Below are 22,509 nucleotides of genomic sequence, written 5' to 3'. Positions count from 1 at the left end.
CTATTTGGTGTATATCAGAAATATTACTTAATTCTGCCAGTTTATCTTCATCTTTAGAAGCATTAATCTAGCTTGAATATCACTACTTTCATTCCCAAAAGGTCCCAAAAGGTAAAACATAAATATGAATCTAATATGACTTCTTCTGCCAAAAAACTTTAAATCCACCATACAAAAATTTAGCTACCTAATTTGAAGTGTAAGATATTTAATTTTTATTCTTATTTCACTTTCATGCATCCCATCTTCAAAGAAACTTTAGATTTTTAAATATCCAATCAAAGATATCACTGCTTCACATTAAAATTATTCTCTATAAAAACATTGCTTAATTTGGCTTTGATATGGCAATCAAAGTCAATTTGATATTTACACAAAGATTTGAAGTAGCTGAAGAGGAGAACCCCGTAAATAACATGGCCTAGACAGTAACATAATCCAATACAAAGATCTTAAGGCAGATAAACAAATAAATGTACATTTATAACAGAATAAAGATTGTACTGGTGTAGAGGAAAGGAGCAGAAGACTGAAATTATAAAGTTCTATGAAGGAAAAAACCATATAGGACCTTGAAGGCTATTAATAAATGTTATGTTTTTCACCCTGAGTAATGCCTTGCAAAGAGCAAAAATTTGAGAGGAGGAAAACGCTACCATGGTCTACCCCACAATATTGTAAAATAACAAGGCTGGTTGTTTCCAAATAATGTTACACTTATCATTCTTCTAAAATTTAATGCATTGTATTTAATTTCCATGCTGAATCTCAGTTATTTCTATTCAGTCCATCACTGTCACTGTCACTGTCCTCACAGTGTTCATCAATTTGCTAGAGTGGGCCCAGTAATGTTGTGAGACTTGTTACTATGTTTGGCATATCAGATATGCCACGGGTAGCTTGCCAGGTTTTGCCGTGCAGGTGAGATACTCTTGGTAGCTTGCCGGGCTCTCCAAGAGGGGTGGGGGAATCGAACTCGGGTTGGCCGTATTGGCTGCGTGCAAGGCAAACGCCCTACCCACTGTGCTATTGCTCTAGTCTGTATTCTGAAGATCTCAAGAAAATAACTAGCTTTTGTTTGTCTTTGTAACACAGATGAGTCTCTACATTGCCAACACATTACATTTGGCCCATAAATTTAGGAGTGGACTTAATCACAAAAGATTTCCTATCCAGGATTTATTAAGCACAGAGATAGACTCTTCTGAATATCAATTCAACTCAAAACAGAAGTCAGAGGTAATTTAATAAAGGTATTGATGAGAGCAAACACATTCAGTGTTCATTGTTATTCCATTCCTTTGGATGACTTTTAATAATCATATTTTTGCTGCAAAGTACTAACTGAACAATAAAATATATTTTTCCAAATATCACCAGGAACCCTGAAATGATTTTAATGATAGTTGGAATGAAGAGAAAAAAATTAAAAATGTCTCAGGCCTGTTATTATGTGAGACTTTGTGTATTTTAATGCTTTTTGCCCCCCACAATACTGTACTACTATTACATAATATTATTTTCATTTTTATAGTGAAAATTCTAATTAAGAAGTAAGATTTGTGCTCAAGGTTCATGCTATTAGAATTGTAATGCCTGTGTGCATCAACACTCTTTTCAACATTACAGCAAATGTATCCATGTATAATATAGAGAATGTATCTTGACATTTATTTATAGTTCTAAGCACATCTCTTCAGTATTTAGAAGAGAAAAACGTCTGCTGCCTTTTTGGAAAAGGTCCTTAAACTTAAAAAGCATATTTTATGTCAGGGTCAAAGGATGAAATTTTTGGCATATCCAAAGAACTGGAGATGGGTTTAGCAACTTATTTTCCTCAATCTGGAAATTCTGACTACTTCAGTAAGTTCCCCTATCAATTTCTCACTTGGGCTTAATGTCCCTCTTAGAATGCTTTGAAAGATACATGGGGCTTTAAATTGCAACCTTGGTTCCTTTTCCCTCTTCATAGTAGAAATAAACCTCAGCGATTTTTCTTCCAACCTGCCTTTCCCCATTATCTGAGCGCTCTCCCTGTCCAAGGCCACTCTATTCTCACCTGAAGAATAGTGCCTATCACTTCCTCAAATGGCTTTGGTAAGGGGCAATTCTGAAAGATACATAAGAACAATTCCAACCGACAGAATATTGGCAGAGGCAGGTAGAAAGATAGATAGATACATGTCTAGATGCACACATATATAGAAAAGAATGCACATGTGTATTTGCATATATGTGTAAAAATATTAAGTCCCCAAACAATATAATTCTAAAATTATTTTTAATTTGTTCTTATTAATATTAGGAGTGACAAACTTGCTGTCAGAGTAGCAGCAAATATCTTAGCAAGTTATATATTCCCTAAAGTCAGTCTTCCTAGTTATAGAAAAAAAAATTCTATTATCCTTAGAAGAATATAGCAATACAATGTTGCAATATTAGTGATACAATAAAATTAAATTAAATTATAAGTAAATAGAAGTTAGTGTTACTTATTATTTGTTTAATAATGGTAATTAGTCAGAGTGACTATATACCTACGTGTGAATATTTAGTACTTCCATTTGCACTAACCTTTCTAAATTGGAATAGATTGTAATGGGTCTATATTAAATCAGTTATCATAATGGGACACTGTAATATGATCATTTATAAAAACATCATGTAGCATACCATTGATTTACTAAATCCTTGCTATAAATTTAAAATCTCACAAAGATGGCCAATGTATCTATCACCATTTAAAAGAAATTCGCTTCTCAACCCTTCCACTTGGCAGTTGACTATTCTTCCCAATTTCCTGTGATTTACACATCTGTCCATTGTGACGGGAAGGTATGCCGAGAGGTGGGCCACTCATCGATCTCTGTGACATGCCATTAGCCATCTTCTTTCAGTTAATATTATCTGACGCGTCTTGACCAGTTCAATTTTCCCACCAAAGACATTGTGTTTAATGGAATTAGAAACAAACCTGCTCTCATGTCATGTTTTATGCCTAGGTAGCTTCAGAAAGGTCTCTTCTTCGCTTTCTTTATTTTTGGTCATCCTGTTAATTCTCTGTTTCTTTTTAATCCTTACAGGTGCCAAATAGCAAACATTTGCATTGGCCTGGGCAAAATGTGCCAGTCATTCTTTGGGGAAGTTTAGAGTGCTAACTAAACTATTTTGTAGAATCGGTTACAGTTCGGTGATTTAGAAACTTGACCTTTGTTGGTGTTTGTAATAGAATAATGAATAGAAACGTTTAGAAATATTATTTCTGTTTAGTCAATGGAAAAACGTGTTTTTAGAATTTCTTCTATCCAACAAAATGAATCTCTGACTACTATGAGGAAGCTGTAGAGACAGTATCAACTATTTACATCAGGAAAAAAATTGCTTTGACTTTCTGTTTATAATTGATTTTATTTTTGCCTAGTAAGATATAGTTTCAGCCATAAAATTAAACATCTATTTGTAATCAGAAAACATTTCCCTAATCAGCAACTCTGTCCAAACGTCAATGTAGAAAGTTTATTAGATGTATATTTTATTTAAAAAATCTGCTGAGCAATAAACACAGAAGTAGTCATAGCATTAATATGCATTTAATAAGTACTAAGCATATTTTTCTCTTTTTTTCTTTTTCCCCTGTTTTAGGTGACAAAATTTGTCAAGTGGTAAACTAGTGAATTTTAATATGCATTTGAGGTCCTTTTATTCAAGGGGAAGCTATAGACAGTGGGATACATGGCACAAACAGTGGAACATTGTTCTTGAAGAGCAAATTTGATGGAATATTAGAAGAGGTAACAGAGAAAGAGGGCATGATTGATGTAGAGGTGAGTGATGTGCAATGCTAGCAGGTTCTAATTTCTAAGATAAGGTTAGTCAAATCAAACTGTGTTGGAAGACTGAGATTGGTATACATTAGTTTTCTTCATGTTTCCCTACAATGCAAGCCGATTTGGGTTGAGATTTGTGTCATAAGCCTGGGCACTGGTATGGTCTTCGATATTTGGTTTCATTATGGGAATATATCTTATTAGAATGCACTGTATTTTTAAATGTTTCTCAATAACCTTATTGGGGATAGTATTTGTTAGTCTTAATCTATATATAAGAAAAATAGGCAAAAAAATTAGATAAACCAAATATTTTACAAATGTTATAAACATGTAAGATATTTTGACTTTTGCTTCTGTGTAGGATAACAATGATTTGTCCTGGCTGCATAGCCTCAGGTAGTTTAGATTTAATTAGTTGCTCCCATCACAGTACTCCCACTCCTCTGTTTATTTGTAACTACTTTCTTTGTGCCTGCTAATTTGTAAATATTGTTTTTCTCTTCTCCTTAAGTCCTTTGCATAGTTAGTTCAGAGCAATGTCCTTTGTGTATGGACACAAGAAGACAGTATATGCTATGATTTTGTAATGTGACTCTCAGTGTTATTTTCCTCCTGGGCATCTGTTCTCTCACCTAAGCCTGAGCTGCTCTTAATTCCTAGCACTCCCAAAAGCAGGGTCCCAACGAGGGACTGGATGGAACCAGGGCAAGCGGTAAGCTATGTGCTACCCTGGCATTGAAATGGGCCTGACCAAAGTGCCATAATACTTAACTATAAGTTAAGAGCTTGGTCATGGACAAATGCTGTCATGATCCAAAAAGTAATAACTAGATTTGGACCCTGCTAGGGTTAGGAAAGATTAATCTGGCCTGTGCTCTGTAGTCTAAGTCTGTGGCAAGATGTTCCCAGGAGAGCTGCCCTACAAGCCTCAATGTATCTCTTACTTTGTCCATACCAAAATAACTAGTATTAACATTTTGATAGAGTTATTGGATTGAGGAAAGGAGAAAAACACCTTAAGAGGTATTTTCCCCTAGGACAGTCAGGAAGGGCTTTGGAATACCCCAGGTGGTGTTTCCGCCCTTGAGCCTGGCAGTCAGGAAGGGCTTTTCTTAATGTTGATTTTGCTACCAGAGTGCAGAGTGCCTGGGAGTTGGAGATATAAGAGAGTTGGAGAGAGGAGAGAGAGCAGGGCAGCAATATGGAGTGTCGAGAGACTAGCAAGGGGGACAGAGAGAGAAGAACATAGAAGAATGTAGAAGAATACAGGAGCAGGCGTGTGGAGAGAGAGAGCCCAGGCTGCAAGATGGAGAGTGGAGAGTTGAGCAGGAGAGACAGGAATGAGGAGCAGTGTGAGACTAGAATGTGGGGGGCTCAGAGAGACTGGGGCAGGCGCATGGGGAGAATGTAATAAACAACATCTGATCAATCAACCAGCTTGGTCTTGTTTCCTCCACCGTCTGCCCCACGGCACGGGTCACCCCTGGTGGGTGAGCGACCCGGGCCCCCTGAACCTGGGCAGCAAGGAGAGCCGCCAGGGCCTCCCTGGCCACCCTAGGAGATATTTTACACCTCTGTTCTTTTCAGAGTTCTCAAAGACACTGAAAGCAATTACTAGAGCACAGTTGACCACTTTCAGATAATTTTCATTATCACTGCCAAAAAGGGCAAAATTAACTTGCAAAATCAGCAATAAAACAATAACATCAACATAAAGATAACCACAACTGCTAAATGACTTAGAATAATATTTAGGGATTATTGGAATAAATAATCAAGAATTAAATGTTCACAAAGACATTAGAAGGCTAATGTACCATTAGCATAATTGGGGGTGGGAGGCAGGGCAGGAATGTGAGTGCATGTTATGGAGACAGAACAAGTTGCAGTCATTCAGCCTATGGTTAGGGAAGATAACTGAGTATATAGTACATGGCCTCTTAAAAGTCAGGCAAAAATTAAGTTGAGATTTTTTTCATTGATCATGATTATTTCTTTATAATAGAGGGATATGTAACATTCTTTGATCATTCTTATTTTGGAGCTGAAATAAGGGGACAGCAGTGTAACACTGTCCTTCTGTTGTTCATTGATTTGCACGAGCGGACCCAGTAATGTCTCCATTGTGAGACTTGTTACTGTGTTTGGCATATCGAATACATCAAGGGTAACTTGCCAGGCTTTGCCGTGTGGGTGAGATACTCTCGGTAGCTTGCTGGGCTCTCTGAGAAGGGAGAAGGAATCATACCCAGCTCAACTGGGCTGGCCGCACACAATTCAAATGCCTTACTGCTGTGCTAAACTGAGGAAATTTATTAAAATCATTTTCCATCTATATATCTACATAAGGGAATGAAACCATTGTGCCCTCAAAGAACTTAAGCCATGGCTTCCCTTTGACTTCCCGTTGGTGGTCCAGGTACTTTTTTAAAAAATTGTTCTGTACCAGAATGACTATTAGCAATAGAAAATATGTATCATACTTTAGGAATTTAGCTAAAAAGCTGACTACCAGCTATATTTTGCTATAATTTAATTTTATCAGTTTCTTTTTATTTTTGCCTTTAGAAATAGAACTGACAACCAAGCAGGTATCTCAGGATATTAATATATGGAAGACTCAAGTAATAAAAGACATATGTTGATATATGTTTATGCATATAAAATCACAATAACATTAATTGGACTAGTTACATTAATAAGAAAAGTAATCCTCTGCTCATGTAAGTGATAGAAAGGAAAGAGAAAACATGGGTTAAGTAACAAAATAACACTGAATTTTTGAATAAACAAATTAGATAAATCCAAATTCTTTAAAACAACATGTGACAGAGGTTGAGGAGCAGTATAATGACTTGATTAAAAAAAAATAGAAAAGAATTGTAGAAAATGACAAATCCAAAATCTTTGCAACTATTGAAGACCTTGACCAGAAGAAAAAAAAAAACCTCAATATTGCCTGGCAAAAGGTAAACAAGGACTTTGGACCTATTTTTTCTACTCTTTTGCCTGGTGCTAATGCATTGCTTGCACCAGCAAAGGGGAAAACTGTGTTGGATGGTCTGAAGTTCAAAGTTGCTTTAGGAAATACTTGGAAAGAAAATCTAACTGAACTTAGTGGTAGTCAGAGGTCTTGAGTGGCTTTGTCACTAATATGGTCCATGCTCCTCTTCAAACCTGCTCCAATTTATATCCTGGATGAAGTGGATGCAGCCTTGGATCTGTCTCATACCCAGAATATTGGACAAATGCTGCATACCCATTTTACACGGGGCTGGAGCCATAGCACAGTGGGTAGGGCGTTTGCCTTGCACGCAGCCAACATGGCCGACCCGAGTTCAATTCCTCCTCCCCTCTCGGAGAGCCTGACAAGCTACCGAGAGTATCTCGACCGCACGGCAGAGCCTGGCAAGCTACCTGTGATGTATTCGATATGCCAAACACAGTAACAACAAAGTCTCACACTGGAGACGTTACTGGGCCCACTCAAGAAAATCGATGAACAGCGGGAGGACAGTGACAGTGGCCTTTTACACATTCTTATTTCATTGTGTTGTCTCTAAAAGAAGGAATGTTCAACAATGCAAATGTCCTTTTCAAAACCAAGTTTGTGGATGGTGTTTCTACAGTTGCCATATTTACTCAGTGTCAGAACGGAAAGGTAAAGGAAGCAAAATCCAATGCAAAAGGGCACAAATGATTACTGTCAAAGGGCTAGAACGAAAGGGTGAAAAGTCAACAAAGACTTACTTCATGTGGAACTAAGACAACATATTTTTACATTCCAAGCATTATGCTATTAATTATTTGTTTTGTTTGGGGGGGGCTTCCATTGGAGCCACATACAACTGCACTTTGGGATTACTCCTGACTTTGTACCCAGGAATCACTGCCAACGGGCTCAGGGACTCATATGGAGTGCCTGAGGATCGAATTCAGGTCAGCAACTTGCAAGCACCTTACCAGCTCTAAAATCTTTCTGGTCGCCAAACATAATCCTTCTTTTTGATTTGCTTTATTTCATTGGGGGCATGGGTGGACACACTTGACAGTGCTCAGGGCTTACATCTGGCTCTGTGCTCTGAGTTTACTCGTGGTGGGGTTGGGGGGGGGGGGGCTTATGTGATACCAGGAGTCAAATCCAGGCGTGCCACATTGCAAAGCTAAAACTTATGTTGTACTATCATTCTGGACAACATTATGTTATTATTTCAAAGACTAACCCCCAAACCTCCCTAAGAGATGCTAAATTGAGACTAATAGTTCCCATTTTAAAGTACTGTAGCACTGTTCTCCCATTGTTCTTCGATTTGTTTGAGCGGGCACCAGTAATGTCTCCACTGTGAGACTTGTTGTTACAGTTTTTGGCATATTGAATACACCACGGGGAGCCTGCCAGGCTCTGCCCATCTGGGCAGGGTACTCTTGGTAGTCTGTCAGGCTCTCCAAGAGGGGCATAGGAATCAAACTTGGATTGGCTTCATGCAAGGCAAATGCCCTATCCGCTGTGCTATGACTCCAGCCCATTTTTTTAAAGTGCAGATAACACAAATGAGATCAGAACATAAAAAAATTTTAAATCACAAATGAATACCAATTTAAGTTTATGAAACAAAATAACATTAGAATAACGCGTTAATGTTTAAATTAATGAGTAGTTAAATAAGTCATCACGTTGAAATCACTGACACTGAAAACGAGTTGATTAGGTTTTCTAACTTTTAAGTGAGAACTATATATATTTTCAGAGAAAATATGTTTAATTTTAAATGAAATAAATTACTTATGGCCAAATTATCAGAAAAGGGAAGTCCTATCTTTTAATTCATTACTAAGAAGGATATTTTAAAGCTTTTAAACTACATTTGATATAATGTAAATTGGGACTTCTGAAAATAAAAAAAATGGACTACTGTATACCCAGACTAAAAATAACGCCTATCTTCTTTTTTAAATGTATTTTATAATAATTTTAATTTTTAAGTGGCTACTTTATAACTTGATGTTCACCAGTTAAATCTATTACAACAGAAGCTTAATTGCTAGAAGGAATAAGTTCTGGACAGAAACAATGCTAAAGAGCTACATAGGTATATAAATGTATGAATAAAAATATGTGTGGCTCATTATATTTAGGCTGGATCACTGTATCTAGATATAGTATAAATAGCTATTTTTGAATATTTCTAGGAGGATGTTTAAAAATATTTGAAATAATAAGATATAATATAAGGTATATTATCTATAGTATATGTGATTATATAGATAATATATTATGTAGTTCATTCAGGGAACTATGTATACATATTTATAGTATATTAATGTATTAATATTCAGGGTGATTATATATAAACATATTTTAACAACTTATTAATGTATTATAAGGGAATACCCTTTCTACTGGTTCTGCTGCTCTGGAGAATCTTAACTCATACAAATGGAAAATTAAATGAAGTGGTTTATGCTCCAGAAATAAGTTAAAATAGAAAAATGGATCACAAATAAGGCATACTGGCAATAGTCACCAGGATTCTGACCGCTGGTACCATTGTGTGTGTATGTGTGTGTGTGCATGTGGAGTGTGTGTGTGTGTGTGTGTGTGCGCGCGCGCGCATTTCCTTGTATCATGAATTTTTGGACTTGAACTACTATAGCACTGTAGCACTGTCCACTGTCTTGCAGCACTGTCCTCCCCTTGTTCATTGATTTGCTCGAGCAGGCACCAGTAACGTCTCTATTGTGAAACTTGTTGTTACTGTTTTGGGCATATCAAATATACCACGGGGAGCTTGCCAGGCTCTGCCGTGAAGGTGGGATACTCTCGGTAGCTTGCCGGGCTATCCGAGAGGGATGGAGAAATCGAACCCGGGTTGGCCAGGTGCAAGTGAAACGCAATACCCACTGTGCCATCACTCCAGCCCTGAGCTCCTATAAGTTAACTTTATTCTAATACTGTCTATTTGGAAACATCAGCTTTCACAGCTTAAGAGCTCAGTCCCACAAGACTGCCCTCCATGTCAGACACTGATTGCAAGTGCAAGTGATTCTGTCTGATTACCTATATATCAGATATTATCACACCCCTCCTTGGGTTGAATACATTCACTAAGTAGAGAAGATGACAAAACTCAGGAAAGTAGTTTACTCATTTGATTACTAATTTATTACAAAGGATGATAAAGGATACAAACAGACATTTGGGGGAAGAGATTACATAGACAGAAATCTTAAATAAAGTCTTAAACAAAATTTCTGCCCACGTTGAATTTAAGGTTTTTCTACAAGGTGGTACAAAGGAATTTTTCTTGTTTACAAAACTGGAAGTTTTAAAACTATGTCATTTCAGAATTTTATGGAGACTTTATAACAAAGGCATACTTTTTTACATAATTCACCACTGACTGGTGATTGAATTGAATCAGCAGTCCCTCTTCTCCCAGAAGTTTGGGGTTGAGGTGGAAATGGAGGTTGGCAAAGAGGAGGGATTAAAAATTGCACCTCTCTAATCCCATGATTATTTTATCACGGGAATTTCAGGGTTTTAAGAGCTCTGTGATATAAAGAGAGACAAAGACTAATTATATTTCTTATTATAAATCAGCATTACGGTAGCATATGTCATGAAAATGAACAGGGACCTGTGTTGGTAAAACTTGGCGACTGATATCTCTTTGCAACCAAAGATTGTGGTTACTTGCTTCACAAATTAACCTCCCTAGAGGCTCTATCATCCTTAACTTTAAGTCATAATATTGATTCCTGTAAAATTAATCAAGACTCGAGCAAACACAAAAATTGAGGTGGGTGCAGTTAAACCAGTGCTTCCTTAGTACTGTCTACAGTACCTCCTACCTTATTTCTTTACAGTCTACAGAGCACAGCCAGTACAATTTTGTTGAACCTCATGTTCTCACCAAACATCACTACAACCAATTAACTAGATTTTCAGATACTAAATTCCGATATTATGGACAGACCCACATTAAACTCAGTGCATATGTTTCCCAGTTGAAGCCCCCTATGGATTTGATAGTTCATATGACATTATTTGTACAAAGAGTCATAAATACACATGACATTGGTGGCATTCAGACAGAGTTTATATATTGCTGTGAGTCACTGCACATATAATGGAGTTAATTTTTGGAAATTAATATTTGCAACTCTTTTCTGGCTACAGCCATGAATACTGGGCTCTTGCAGTAGAAGGTAACTTCCTCCACTGGCCCTTCTGTGTCTGTAGTTTATTACCTCAATGATTTTGTTGCTTGTTCTATGTAACCCAGTATGTATGTTAGTATACCTTAAGGAATAGGTTGCCATCCGATTTATTAGTTGGCGTATCTTACATCTTTCAATGGTAAGGAAAATTTTATATTGACATATCCAGAGTTTTTATTGAAGTTATATTAGTCCTATCTATCAGAGATATGCTAGAAAATCTATAACTTCCACCAAAATGTTGCCCATGTGAGCAATTCAGTTTATGAAGTGCAATCTTCTAAGGCAGGCTTAGGGCCTCGTGATTCATTTTTCAACCTATGTGATGTTTAATGATTTTGTCAAAATAAAAACTAATACACAGTTCTATGTCCATCATCAAATTATGCCATTCAATTTATAGCCTACACTATGAAAAAAGACATCCAGATATGGAGGTTGGAGGAGGAGGAACTAGCTCCAGTCTATGCAATTCTCCTTCCTCTTTTGACACATATATTTGGAGTGGGTGAGATGTTATTTGGCTTATTATTACACTGGGAATATTTTAGAACAGAGTAATGATATAGTTTCATTATATCAAGCATGTAGATATCTACCTAGGGTGCACTGCTTGACCAAAAATAATGATTAAAAAAATGAAACTATATAAAACAAGAAGGAAAAGTGCTGACAGGTCTTTATCACTTTGTTTAGACCAATCTTAAATCCCATTTTTTAAATGACTAAACACTAATTCCCAAACACATTCATTTTACTTAATCATTACAGACAGATAAAAGGGAGAATTCTTGCAAGCTCTGTATGTGTGTGTGTATGTGTGTTTCTATGTGTTTCTTTTTTAGCTTATGCATACCCAGACACTTCAAAAGGCTAATGGTTGTCTACATAGAGGCATTTATAAAACATCTCTCACGATAAGTTTAGTGTGTTTTCACATTAAAAGTAAAAAATATCTCACTTTTCACGTGGGGTTAATTTTCTAAGATCCTTTTATTTCCTCTTCCCACAGGGCAAATATTAATATTTGCCAATAATCCTTCCAAGAATCTTTCTTGCTGGACTTTTTGTGTACCATATTCAGGCAAATGTGTATTTATTTTATTTTATTACATTTTGATTTAATTTTGATGAGGCCTATCAAGCAATGCTCAGAAAGCCAGGAGGCCACTCTTAGCGGTAGTCAGTGAACTGGTTGTGTTAGCCAGTGCTAGAACCCGAGAATCATCTGCTGCTTGAGGTGTGTGTGCCCAGGATTACCTGGGCTACTCTGACAGTTCTTGCTGCCCCTAGGGATACACTCAGCAATGCTCAGGACATCAACTGGAGCCAGGGATTTAACCTCCCACTGTACTATCTCCGAATACCAGTTCTTTCATTTCTTACCAGTTTGTTTGCTTTAATTATTCATATTCTACATATGAATAAAACCATCTTTTAATTGTCTTTAGATTTAGCAAAATCATCCCAAGATCCATCTACTTTGTCCCCAAAGGACACACTTCTTTCTTTTGTAATGGCCAAGTAGTTACCAATGAGTATATATACTTTAATTGCTTCATCTAGTCATCTGCTGTTGAACTTTGAGGTTGAGTCCAAGTTCAGCTATAGTAAATAATACTGTTATAAACATAAAGGTGAAGATATTCTAATGAATTTATACTTACATATCCTTCGGGTAAATGTTTAGGGGTGGTACTATGCATCCAGGGCCGGAGTGATAGCATTGCGGGTAGAGCATTTGCCTTGCACGTGGCCGAGCCGGATTCGATTCCTCTGTCCCTCTTGGACAGCCCAACAAGCTACTGAGAGTATCCCACCCACAAGGCAGAGCCTGGCAAGCTCCCCATGGTGTATTCGCTATGCCAAAAACAGTAACAAGTCTCACAATAGAGACGTTGCTGGTGTCTGCTTGAGCAAATCGATGAACAGTGGGAGGACAGTGCTACAGTGCTGCTATGCATCCTATGGACTTCATTTTCACTTGTTTGTTTCGTTGGTTTTGCTTTGGAGGCCATACCTGGTGATGTTTAAGGGTTACTCCTGCCTGCACTCAGGAATTACTCCTGGTGGTGCTCAAGGGACCATATAGTATGCAGAATCAGATGCAGAGTATTCAAGGCAATTGCTCTACCTGCTGTCCTATTACTTCAGCCCCAACCTATTTTTTTATTTGCTTTTTAAGGAATTGTGACACCAATTTTCATACTTATATTTCCACCAAGATTGTTCCAGAGTTCCAGAAAATCCAGAATTCCTCCTTCTCCACATCTTTGGAACATTTATAGTTTCCAACATATATCTATATCTATATCATTTATATCTATATCTATATCTGTATCTATCATCTATATCTATATCTATATATTTTATATAGATAATTCTCATTGGTGTGAAGTGAAAACTCATTTTAGTTTTAATTGCATCTCTTTAACAATAGATGATAATGAACAGTTTTTTTGTGTGTGGGCAGTCTATCTTCTGTGAAAATGTTCAAGTCTTTAGCCTATTTTTATTAATTTGTTATTATTTTTGTTGCTTTTGTGTTGTTAGTTCTTTATATATGCATATTTATAAATCTATATATTAAAATTAATACTAATTTAAGGTAATATTTTTGTTTTGTTTTGTCTTTTTATTTAGGGGCTACACCCAGCAGTGCTTAGGGCTTCAGAACAACACTCAGGGTACCATATGTGGTGCCAGGGAATCAAACCCACATCAGTCATGTGCAAGGCAAGCGCTCTACTTGCTATACAACCATTCTGTCCCATAAGGCAATTTGTAAAAAAGAATTAAGAGTAGAAGAATACCCATGGTGAACCAATATAATCATTTTAAATGACGAACCACCTTTTCACGGAGCTTTCTAAAACCAATAGGATTATAATGGGATTCTAAACAAAGATGAGAAGGGAGAAGTTGTACAACAGTCTAGAGAAATGTTCAGAAGTCTGGAATTGGCTTTCCTTACTTGAAATGAACGAATATAGTTCTACCTTTCTCTTTGAATTGTTTTGTAATAGTACATTATTATTATTTTGTATTTACCTTGCCACTCTACCATATCTAGAACAAGCATGCCAAAATCCCTCCATCATCATCTCAAGGTCCCTTCCTTTCCCCATCTTCTTATCCTCTAGTCACTGCCTTTTTCTCAGGGTTGTTGGAGATTGTTGTGATGAACATGTATTGAGAACAACTATGCTATCTACTATAATCGCCTGTTTCACTTGGAAGGCATTGGTTATATATTGATATACCTTATGACTTGGTGTGAATATAATTTTACGTCTGTATTCTGTGAAAAAAATCTTAGAGGAATACAAAGCCTAGAGGCTATCTGGAGGATTTGGGTTTGACAGATTTAAAGACTTAAAAGCTCTATGTAGTGTTACATAGCCCTGGCAGTTGCTGGATGCCAACAGTGATGGGGTAAAATCATGGACACGTATTTTTAAATGTGTGATCAGGATCTTCGACATGAAGATTATATATACCTTTACATGAATCATCCTGCCACTAGTCCTTTATTTTTTTTTCATACATCCAGGGCATAACTCAAGAAATCATGCTCACAGAGGAAAGGAATTTGTTTTCAGTGACGGGTCTGTTCCTAGATTGTACAAAACAAATTAGCTTCTAATGCCCTTCTAACCAAGTCTTTTTATTAGTAGTCAGTTAACTAGTCAGAGTTATCTTCAAAAAAGAGGTGCTCAGAAAAAAAACATAATTTCAGGATTTTACATCAATTGTGTGATTTAAGTGAAATGCATTGTTGGGGACTCAGATATAAAAGCTGCCACACAAATCAATGGGTCAGAGGGTTTCATAATGCACATGCTGAAGGAAGAAAAAGAGTCATCAGTTCAAGTCAGATCCTACAATGAAGGGCACAGGACTAATGGATGCCCATTAAAGGTAGAGAATAAGACCTGAGGTGTGGAAAAGGCTACAGAATATAATTGCACAGAAATTTTCTTCTATAAATATCACAATATAAAGGGTTGATCACTGGATATCAAAGCCAGGCAGCCTTATATATAGATCATCTCACCTAAAATGTCAGTAATACTCAAAATTATTCTAAGCAATAAGTACTGGAACCAGATAGCATTGAATTTCTGGGGGAAAAAAGAGTGATTTTCTTTTCTATTTTTTCTCATGTATTCAAATGACATTGATAAAAAAGTGAGTTTTATGTTAAAGTGTTTTAGTATTTAATACTTGTAAATGTCTCCTGTGTAGTAATATTTCCTTGTAAGATGCATTAATTCACATGAAAAAATGAGTCAGTGAGGCATATATCAAAAAATAAAATAAGAAACATTTGTATGAAGAAATAGGAGCGATAGCACAGCGGGTAGGGCGCTCGCCTTACAAGCGGCCAACATGGCCGACCCGAGTTCGATTCCTCCGCCCCTCTCGGAGAGCCCGGCAAGCTACCGAGAGTATTCGATATGCCAGACACAGTAACAACAAAGTCTCCAATGGAGACGTTACTGGGCCCGCTCGAGCTAATCGACGATCAACGGGAGGGCCTTTACTTTACTTACTTATATATGATATTGTGAATATCATAAATTAGTCACAATAGCCAAAACATGGAATCAACCTTAATGCCCACTGACAGATGACTGTGCAGAGAAGTTGTAATATACGGAATCAATGGACTATCACTCTAATGTTAAAGAAGATGAAATCATGCCTTTTGGCTAAACAGGTAAATCTCCGGATAATTATGGTAAGTGAAATAAGTAAGAAAACCAATGATGATTGCAGATGGATTGTGAATTACTAAAGCAAACTGAGAATGAAGAGACAACCAGAGCTAAAAGTTTTTCTTCTTGACAATTTCCTATGAACCTGATCTAAGGCAATTTTGTGAAAAAGAAAAAGTCCCAAGGAGTGATCTCCTCAAGCAAGTCAGCACACATTCGTCCTCTCTCTTACTCTTGCCCTCACAGGCCATGTTCTCTCTTGCTTGTGTTTTATCCTTTGTTAACAAAGCTTACCTGCTTCACCATGTTTTCTCCTGAAAATATTTTCTGCAACAAAGAACAGGACCTGGACCCCAACTGAAGAGTGGGACTAAGCTCTCCTTATCCAGCAAAGACCCTAACCTTACCCTGACCCTTAGAAGCACAGCTCCCCAAAAATCTGGGTGGAAAGGATTAACTCCCTAGCCATGCAAATTAAATAGGTCTCACATATAGTTTAGCGGCTACCTTAGTGAGGCTGGTGGGACCATAGCACATACAACATATAGGACGTTGTGAAAACTTTCCTAGTTCTCACTTCCTCTAGCATAACCCCCTCCCCACCACCACCACCACCAAGCTCACTTCCATTGTATATAGCAGATGTCATCTCTCTTCCGAACGGAACTTCTCAACTCCGTCTAGGTCCTTCCACCATTTCTCAAACTCCCCCCTCACCATCCTGAGTCCTCATCACTAAAGTAATTATAATTACAGTCAGAACTAAAGTCAATTTTAGGCCCAGGAATATTATTTCAGGGACCAGAAAAGAGATACTCAGACCCTAATACAGAAAATCTTTTCTGTTCCGTCCGATGCCAGCTCCAAATCACATTAGTTTAGTGTAAAAATAAATCTATCAGGCCAGAGCAATAGTAGACCAGGTAGAGCACTTGGCTTGCATGCAGCTAGCTCATTCATTAAACAGGACCCCAAACAGTCAACTGAGCCCACCTGAAGTAATCCTTAAAGCAAAGTCAGGAACAAGCCCTGAACACCACTGGGTATGACCCAAGCCACACCGTCCAAAACACAAGGGCAGGAGTAAGTCCTGAGCATCGCTGGGTGTGGCCCCAGAACAAAACCAACTGTGAGTCTTGAACAAACCCTGTAAGTCTGATTTGTAAGTAAACATGACTTTTTGGCTTATGAATTATATAGTTGAAAGATTTAACAAAATCTGATACAAGCAGATAGGGAGGGAGGCTCTAGCAATAAGTCTCTGGAAATAATCAAACCAAGATATGATCTAAGTGAAAGAAATTATTCTGTAGCCAGACAGACCAAAAGCCAGAGAGTTCCAGAGCAAAAAGTTTGCAATTCCTTTGGAACTGAGGGTCTAGGAGTCTGAGAAGACTCTGAACCATCTCAAGCCTAGCCCAGAGAAACTTGAACCCCCTGATAAAGCAATGCAGGAAACAGTGGGAAATAGGCATGTGAGATTTAGAAGTTAAAGTATTACCCCAGAGAAAAATTCCTGAGAAAAAGTCCAGGATATACTGAAGACAATTCTTTCAAAAATCCTGTTCTTCCCCATTACTTTTACCATCTTTCATACCTTAACCTAATGCAGAATGCTCATCCATGCCCCTAGTTAAGAGAAATATATATATATATTCCATAAATATAAATAAATATATATATTCCACTTTTCCTGGATTTCTTACTAAAAGATAACACTCTTAAGGAGAGGAGACACTTTAGCAGAAGCAAAAAGTCTTAATGTGAGTACAAAAGATCACCCAAAGTTCAAAGTTCTTTTCTCTACTAGACCTTAGGAACAGACCTTATCTACATTTAAAGCTCCAAGCAGGGTAGTTTGGGTAAAGGCCAACAAAGCAACTTTGCAAAAGCAAGTATTAGGTATCTCCACACTAGTGACCTGCATCCCAAATCAGGGTGTGTAATTCCTTTATGGAGTTCTCTCTCTCTCTCCTCTCTCTCTCCCTCTACCTCTATATCTCTTCCCCCGCTCTCTCTCCCCCCACTCCACTCTTCCCTCTCCCCTCCCCTCTTCCTTTTCCCCTCTACCTCTCCTCTTTTATTTACTAAATGAAAAACCCTCTCTTCTCTAGAAATTCTTTTCCAGGATGGAGAAACATGAACCTGGTTCAAGGTACAGAATGGGACTGACTCTTTTTACCTGTCCTTATCTCCCCTGGGTACACACCCCTCCCCCCCGCCCAACCCTCAATGCCTAAGACACACACACACACACACACACACACCCTGAAAACTGGTAGACTTGGTGTGCAAAACAAATGAATAAAAAGAAGCATTTTCTCTATAGTATGTTGTATTGCTACACATTATCAGTGAGGGAAGACATGTATATATAATGGGTTGAGACCGGGTGTCTAATCTTAGCAGTGTCTTAGTTCTATAGAGAGTTAGTAAACATAGTGAATATAATAGATGTCTCATGGAGAAAGAGATACACTCACAACTGTTTTGCCTAAATGAACTCTGACAAAGATTAGAACAGGTCTTCTCTAACATGAGCCAGGTACAAATCCCCTGAATATTCTTTTTCAAGGACCAGTGCTCATTCCAAATGCTCATCTCCTGTCTCTTGGATGAGGTGTAAGTGTCTGCCTTCGAAACAACATCCTACTCTAAAAAGTCATGCTCTTGTCCATCAACCAACAATTCATTGGGGTGAGGTCACCAAAACAGAAAATTCAAATTTTCTTACTTAACTTTGTTTTTAATTCTATCTTAATATTAGGCCATGATAGGTTTTCTTTACTCAATAAAAAAGTTTAAAGTCTCTGCCCTGCTCTAGGCACCTGTCGAGGGAAGGATAGAAAATCATTGTGCTCCACCCCCCCACCCCAGTTGTTTCAAAGATGAAGAGATAAGCAGATAAGCATGAGGCCAATCAAAAGGAGCTTTTTAAGAACAACTATAGCTGAATAGTAGGAGAGACCCAGAAAAGTTCTGTAACTCACCCATATGGTTTCAGTCAATTGCTTAAAAAAACAAATTCCCTGTTCAACCCCAGTCCTTGTGCTTGCACATGTCTTGGCTATTTTCTATTTTCCTGAAAGAAACTTCACTTAAGAAAACTCTCCCACCACTGCTGGCCAAGCAGCACAGCACAGCCAGGCCCTAGCACCTACCTGGCAAGTACTGAGCTGCTAGGTTAAATATCTGCAGGAGTGGTCCCCAAGCCCTGGAACACTGCTAGGGAGGCCATCCACCCCCTAAACAGTCTTAAGGTAGAGGTTGAATGTAGCAAAGCAAATATGGCAAATGGGTTACTCTAGAGGTTCAAAGAAAACTCAGGTATGCATATGTGCTTAAATTTAACCTTCTCCATTGAAAAGAGAATATTATTATGTACTGTGAAGGAGGGGGCTGGAGCGATAGCACAGCAGGTAGGGCATCTGCCTTGCACACTGCTGACATGATCAACCCGAGTTTGATTCCTCCGCCCCTCTTGGAGAGCCCGGCAAGCTACCAAGAGCATCTTGCCCACAGGGCAAAGCCTGGCAAGCTAGCCGTGATGTATTTGATATGCCAAACACAGTAACAATTGTCACAATGGAGATGTTACTGGGTCTGCTCAAGCAAATCAATGAGCAACAGGAAGACAGTGACAGAGACTGTGAAGGAGATGCAGAAAGAAATTTGTATGTAAATATCTTCCTCAAAGGCTGCCTCCATCTGCCTTCAAGTCTTCAAACACAAACCAGTGACATTAACCTTTGTTCCCTGATATTCCTTTCTCTCTGTCTCTCTGACCCCTTTGTATTTTGGCCACATGTTTGGCTGTGTTCTGAGATGACCTAGCAGGGACCAGTGGACCATACATGGTGCCAGGGTATGGAAAGCAAGAAAGCTAAGTGCAAGGCAAGTGTCTAACGCCCTGAACTATCTCTTTGGTTCTCCCTTGTGTACTTCAAAGTTGGTGGGCATTCTGCAGTGATCTCTCGCCGAATGCCATGCCCTTGCCCTTTAGACTTTGATTCAAATCATTAGGTCTCATCTTTAAGACTTGCAGTGTGCTTGCAGTAGGAAAGCATTTCTAATACAGTCATGACATTAAGGTTAAGAGCAAAAATCTTGAGAATTGGAAAGAGTTAGTGTTGAAAGCTGTTCCATCACTTAATATGGGTCCCTTCATTAAACTCTGAGCCTTAGTTTTCTAACCTATGATAAATTAAAAGATGAATCAAATATATAATCATTATAAAGCTTTGGCACAGGGTCTGATAGGAGTAACATTTAAAAATGTCAATTGTTAATATTCATGCCCCAGTTCTTACAATGACTGAGGCTGATAACTTAGAACCTGAGAATAGAGTTGTATTAGATGGTAACCCATGAACATCTGGGCATGAAGAGGTTGAAATTGTTTGAAAGATTCTGGAAATAGGACCTTAGGATTCTAGGAATTGTCCCATTACAAAGCATCATATGTATCAGTTGATGGTTCTCTGCAGACGTAAAGAAACAAAAACAAAACCCCATATATGTGAACTTGAGTTGCTTTTATAAACAAGTTTATACTGCACACAAGTAGTAGAATGAGAAATGTAGGAAGAAGTCAAAAAGAAAATAAAATCATCCAACGTATTTCTCCAACATTATGAATCTATGAATATTGGAGACATATTTTTCTGTGGGTGAAATGCTGTGGAAGGTGTAAAACTTAGAGAGTAAAGGAGAATTCAAACAACTGAAGATGATATTAAGAAGGGAAAGTGATGGCAAGGTCTATACCATCAAAACCAGGGAAGAACTTGGACCCAAGACCTTAGGAGAAAAGTTCAAAGGGCAGTGAAGTGAATCAATCTCTAGTAGAAGAAATGTGGGGAAAAAAGGTCTAATCCCAGCTACAGAGCTCAACAGTTATGCAAATAGTCCATTTGAATAAGAAAGCACCTTGTTCTTTGCTATGCTGAAGTCTTTCATGAGACATGTTCATTTTAAAGGTTATTAAAATGTCACAGTGTTTAGATTGTAAGAGAGAGGAATATGTAGTCAGACCAAAGCACAAGAAAAAAAAATAGGAACATGTGTCAAAAGAAATGCCCATTTTCTGAGAGCAGCTAGATATCACTGTCTGGGGACCAGAATTGTGATAGCTTCATATAAGTCTGAAATATTTGTCACTTTCTCACATTATAATTTTGTCAGCATTTTACTTCCCTCTATTATATGTTTAATCCTTTTAAAAAAGAGAAGAAGGTATATGTACATGTGCTTGTCTATCTAAATTGCCTTAGGAAAGAAGAGCTGTGAGTTTGTAGCTGGTCCTATGTCAGACTTGCAGGCCATGAGAAAAGACAAAACAAGAATCGATGACTAAAAACATATATATATATATATATATATATATATGTATATATATATGTATGCATGCATATATATACATACAAATTTTAGAATACATCATTAAGTCAGGTTAAACAACTCAGAACCACAAACAAACTATATTAGAACTAACACCAGCTTTAAATAAAATAAAATTGGGGGAGGGGAACACTGTCCTCCCATTGTTCATTGATTGGCTCGAGCAGGCCCTGTAATGACTCCATTTTGAGACTTGTTGTTACTGTGTTTGGCATATTGAATATGTCACGGGTAGCTTGCCAGGCTTTGCTGTGTGGGTGAGATACTCTCGGTAGCTTGCAGGGCTCTCGGAGAGGGGCAGAGGAATCAAACCCTGCTGGGCTGGCTGTGTGCAAGGCAAACGCCCTACTGCTGTGCCATTACTCCAGCCTGGGGGGTGGGAGGGTGAGGGGAAATAAAAGGAAAAAGAAAGGAAAAAGAAAAAAGGAACCAAGAAATATTCTTGTCTATTAAAAATCCTTGTTTTTTCATTTATTTTCATTGAACTAAAAACCTTATGAAGGTGTTAACCAAGTTAAAGATCAGCAAGGCCATACATTATTGGCAGCAGCAATTACAGATTCATAAACAAGAGTAAGAAAAATACAAATGTCTAAGAACAATGAACCTTTTCTCTTGTACTCATTTGCCTTTCTGATCTTAGAGTAGAGTATAGCATAAGAAGAAATTTAAGAGATTGTGGCCACATGGTAAAATGTCAGAGCACTAGGAAACTGTCAACCTACTTGATGGGTACTTCTCTCCCTGGCTCATTAATCTTACCACAACAATATCTTGTGTACACTGGCATTTTGGAACCTTCCATTACTCCTTTCTGATAATCATTCAAAGTGAATTGTTATTCCCTCATGTGACTTTCATCTGCCTTTTCTCGTAACCAGCCATGAATATACCAAAATTAAATGGGTGCAAAAATGGAAAAGATGACTTTACAATATCTTTTTGACTATTTTGAAAATGTCATGTCCTCAGTTGGAATCATCTTAAGAGGTCATTTTACTTCCTGTATCCATACCATAAGCCCCTTCCGTCTCTCTTACAGTAAATTGAGGTCCACAGAAGACATGCGAATTGAATAAATGAGGTCCAGGAAAGACATGTGAATTGATTAACATAAAACACTTGAATGTAATGTGTAAGAACTGCCTCTCTTTTCTTTCTAAGTGTTAATAGTCTGCATTTTTAAAGAAAGAGCAAAGAAAATGTCATCCTCATTATTAAAAAATAAAAGAATAATCTGTAGAATTTGTCTGTAATTCTGCTACATTAATGCATAAACAACTCTCCTTTATTTCTTTTACTGCTTATTCCTATGTTTTTTGTCTGGGTAGATTCCA

This window comes from Sorex fumeus, unplaced genomic scaffold (genome assembly GCF_029834395.1).
Source record: "Sorex fumeus unplaced genomic scaffold, SorFum_2.1 ptg000122l, whole genome shotgun sequence".
Lineage (NCBI taxonomy): Eukaryota > Metazoa > Chordata > Mammalia > Eulipotyphla > Soricidae > Sorex > Sorex fumeus.
The sequence above is the reverse complement of the archived record's forward strand: the minus strand, read 5'-3'. Positions refer to the sequence as shown.